The following is a 4489-nucleotide window of genomic DNA, read 5'->3' as shown; positions in this document are numbered from 1 at the left end:
GCATTGGGGTTTTTCCATGCTGTTTTCTAATTCAAGGTTTTCTTCTGGTTATCTCAACTCAAGGTCATTCCAGTGCATCTCCAGTGAGGTAATTCCAGTAAAGCTGGTTATCTCGGAGTTGGTATTTCAGTCTTGATCTTTGCTTTGAAGCATTGTAGTTCATATCTCTGCCTTGAAGTATTGTGTAGTTCAAATGGCAAGATATGCAAAACTCCTTCTTTGCACCTGATCACAGATGAGTTCTTCAGCCACCTTATTTAATTAGTTTACTGTCTGGTAAACTAATTAAGCACTCTAGTGCCTTGTTGCTTACACAGTCAGTTAAATGTTTTTTTTGTTTTCATGCAAATAGTTACCATTCTTTCACCATTCACCCTCTCACACAGATGCTCACATACACAGGCCATATGAAGTTCATCTACTCATGTCAAGCAGGGAACAAGCACAGTCTTAGTTTCTCGTACAATCAGATTTATCAATTCAATACTATTATCATTTAAACATAATAAATAAAGCAAAGTCCTACTACAAGGCAAGGGCCCTGAACAGTGGGTACTGGGCCAAAGCCAGCAGCAAAAGTAAAGCTGGTCAGCGCAACTAGCTTGACCAAACATACCCTGCTGTGATCTGCCCACAGCAGCCTACAAGGACCAATAACATCCTGGGTTGTAGTAATAGGAGTGTTACTCGCAAATCAAGGGAAGTGATTCTTCTACACTATTTTTACCATTGGTGAGGCCTCACCTGGAGCACTGTCCAGTTTTGGACCCCACACTTCAAGAAAGTTGTGGACAGATTGGGAAGAATCAAGAGGAAAGCAACAAAAATTATTAGATGCCTGGGAAACATGGGTTAAGAGGAAAGGCTGAAAGAATGAGGATTATTTAGTCTGGCAATGAGAACTAAGGAAGGAACTTCAAATACCTGAAGGGACATTATAGAGAAGATGGAGATAAACTTTCCTCTGTGGCTGCAGGGGGCAGGAGAGAGAGCAATGCCCTCAAACTGGTAGAAAGAAGTTATCTTGGAGATTAAGAAGTCTTTTTCTCAGCATAAGGACAGCTGAGTACTGGAACAGGTGCTTGGATAAGTTGTGGAATATTGAAGATGAGGTTAGACTGGAGCGGGCAATTTATTTGGGGCGGAGGGCTGCTTACTGAGTTTTGGCAAGCTATCGAGGGCCACGTGACAGGCAGCCCAGGGCAGATGGAAAAACATTAGAAAATTAATATTAAGGGGCCCTGCGGGCCGGATAGAATAGCTTGGCAGGCTGCATTTTGCCCACCCCCGGTTAGACAGACACTTGGTTGGGATTTTTTTGTTGAGGATGATACTACCTTGAGCAGGGAGCTGGACTAGATGATATGAGGTTCCTTTCTGGTGCATGTTCCCATAATCGTACATATTATTCTGTGATTATTTTATTTATTTTTATTCAACTTTCTCTTGCTTAAACTTTGGGAACTGGATTGAATTGGCTCTCTTGTGAACTGGAAGGTATCAATCGGATGGGATCTATATCATTGTGCAAGGTCGAAGTCTGGAAGAGAGGATTTCTTAATCTTGTTTCCCTCACCATCGTGGGATGCTGCTTGCCAGTATCTGGTTTTCTGCTCTCTTTAATGTATGGTCTTCACTCGCAAGGCAGACTGGTTTTTACAATTTTACCTAAGTAACTTAGCTTAATGTTGGTAGTAGTGATTTAATGTAACGAAATGGATTAGATGTAGCTTTTATTATAATAGATAGATTTTTAAAATAAATAACCATGGCTTTAGGTACTATGACATTAACAAAAATATATCTATTTTGAGGGCCACTTATAGTATTTCTCTTTTAGACCTTGTGGCCTGTTCAGCTTGATCTCATGACTGGTGTAGCTGGACATGTTGACTGCTTCTTTTAGTTTTATTGATCAGTCACATCTGTAAAAGTGCACTTTGCAGTTTCCCAGAAACAGATTTGGGGGGCTTCTGTTTTTGCCAGACTTCTGCCACTTGGCCTGGGTTGGCAGTATCCCATGACTCTGAAGGAAGTGGGGAGGCTTTATTTCTGTGTCCCCAAAACATGGGGTAGGAAGTGCTGCTCTTGTGATGTGCTCAGATGTAGAAGACACTCATTTGCAGGAGCCTTTGTTGGGCTGGAGGTTAATCTAGCTTTAGCCATTTCCCATACACATCTCTGGTAACAGTATCAGAAAGAAGGGATGGACTGGGAAAAGAAAGAAGCAAAGCCAGAGCAACTGGATAGATTGACTTATTTATTTTGGAGGTTCACAGAGCACCTCTAACCCCATCTGCCTGCCTCCAAACTAAATTGCCTCTTCTATAGCAAGCTTGGCCAGAGCTCCAAAATCAGGGTCTGGATACTTGTTTTTGTCCTTGGGGTCTGACAACATTGTGGACTGTGCTTGCCAGCAGGATCAAGAATGCAGACTCTTAATATATGGTGGTGGTGCTGCATAAGCTAGGAGATAGTGTTGGTAAGGCCCTGAGTAGGAGCATTAGAAGATAAAACAATAAGGAAACTTCACAGAATAAATCTGTTATCCCAGGATTTATCAGTCCTACATGTTCATCTAAGTCATATTTTCAGGATAAAGTGATATTTAGTCAGAAATAAAATGGTAAATAGTATATATCAGAAGTAATACATTATGCATATACTATATATATACACACTTTACTACTTTTCTTATTTTTTAAAAATAAGGTTTAACACTTAGAATTTTTTTTTTAAGCAGTCCAGTTACATTAAGGGTACTTACACTGCTGGGCTGAGGTATAGGGTTTAAAAGGAATGTGTGGCACCTCCAAATATTATTACTGCTCTAAGGAATTCTAGTTTAAAACTCAAGAACCTAAAAATGAGTGAGCAAACTTTCATACAAATAGCATTCCTGAAATAGTTAGATTTTTATATTTATTTTAGGCACTGAAAGAGCCATTTAATAAATTAAAGACCCCAAATCCACTCTCGGAAAGAGCTTCAATGATAGATCAATGGGAAAAAGTCTGCTCAACAGTGCCATCTTGTGGCAATACTAAGTTTATTTACTTGATCTCACACTAGGAACAAAGTTGAGAAATTTGAAGGACATGTTAAATAGGGCTGTATGAAGCAGCACCATTTCATTTCGACTTCTGTTTTGCCATTTCGATGGGACAGTTCTTGTTTCAAGGTTTTGTTTCTTTTTGAAGCTCTGTTTCATTTTGTCAAAACAGTTTTGATGTTTTGCTCATAGGCTACAACGGGGAAGCACAGAACTGCCTATAACTGTCATTTCTTGCCTAATTTGAGGCCAGGAAGCCTGCCAAGCTTCAAGGAGATGGGTGCTGGGAAATTGCACCTCAAGCTGCTGACCAGCAAAAATTGTGATGTGTGACTGTGTTAAGGTGCACCCTCACTGGGACTGGGGCCTCTGCATGACTCGGTAGTATGCCCCAATGAGGCTGCCTCTTCCCCTACAGCCTCAACCGGTCTACCACTTTAAATGATGACATGTAAAATAATAACTTGGTGAGCAACAGCACAGTAGTGCCGGCAGCATCTCAGGCAGCCATACTGTGACCCTTTCCTGCAGGAGCTTCTCTAGCAGCTGCCAGAGAACTCTCCCTGCCAGCCCCAGCCCTGGGGCTTAGATGTGCCCAGGGCTCTGCATCCTTCTGGCCAGGTGCTAGGGGTGTTGGTCTAAGGACATGGCACTGGCAGACAAGGCCCTCTGGGTCGATCTAATCTGGTATCTTTTAGCAGACCAACTGAATAGTTGCAGAGATGTATCTTAGCAAGCTTTTGGATTGGAAAAACCCTTCCTCAGGCTGAGGAAGCACCTGCAGTTGGTGTGCATGTTGGTCTTGGATGGAAGGAATAGTAAAGAAGCAGAGGCTGGCATGCAATGCAGGCAAGAAAGCCAGTCAGTGAAAGTAGAAATGGAGGCATTGGGGGGAGGAAGAAGGGGGATGTAGCAGTGCAGAGGTACCTGGGGAGTCAGATGTCAGGCAGGTTGTAGTGTCAGAATTGCAATGCCTATATTGAGTCCATGAGGTTTCTGTTCCTAGGAGGCTGAAGTACTACTCCCTGGCTGGCATTCGCAAGTAGGGGGTACCAGTGCTCCTGCCTCCACCTGCCTGTCACCTAAATGAGGGGTACTACCTATCAGGGGGGGTGCACCAGCGCACTCGGGGGTACATGTGCACCAGTTGCCCATGGTTTACAGTGACCAAACTGTCCCATGGTATTGGAGTGGACTAAAAACTCCTGCTTGCCATTGTTGTCCCCTTGTTCCTCCTTCCTGCCAGTGCTTTCTCCAACTCTTTGTGCAAAGAAGTTGCTAAAAGCATAAAGAGACCTCAAGCTTTGGTATGAAAAGATTGGGGATCCAATCCTGCTGCTAAGCCCCTGCAAGTCTTCCTAATAGCCAAAGGAGGCAAAGATGCTTGGCACTTGGAATGGGTGAGCCAGTTGGATAGGATGCTCCTATATATGTAAA

At 42.9% G+C, this 4489-nt stretch overlaps 1 pseudogene; it reads left to right on the top strand.

Annotated features, from left to right (window-relative positions):
- The first annotated feature begins 4188 nt into the window (after positions 1–4188).
- The window catches only part of LOC109299392, a 6618-nt pseudogene continuing 6317 nt past the window's right edge, over positions 4189–4489 (top strand).

This window comes from Gavialis gangeticus, unplaced genomic scaffold, assembly GCF_001723915.1.
Source record: "Gavialis gangeticus isolate Ggan-Ray unplaced genomic scaffold, GavGan_comp1, whole genome shotgun sequence".
Lineage (NCBI taxonomy): Eukaryota > Metazoa > Chordata > Crocodylia > Gavialidae > Gavialis > Gavialis gangeticus.
The sequence above is the reverse complement of the archived record's forward strand: the minus strand, read 5'-3'. Positions and strand labels throughout refer to the sequence as shown.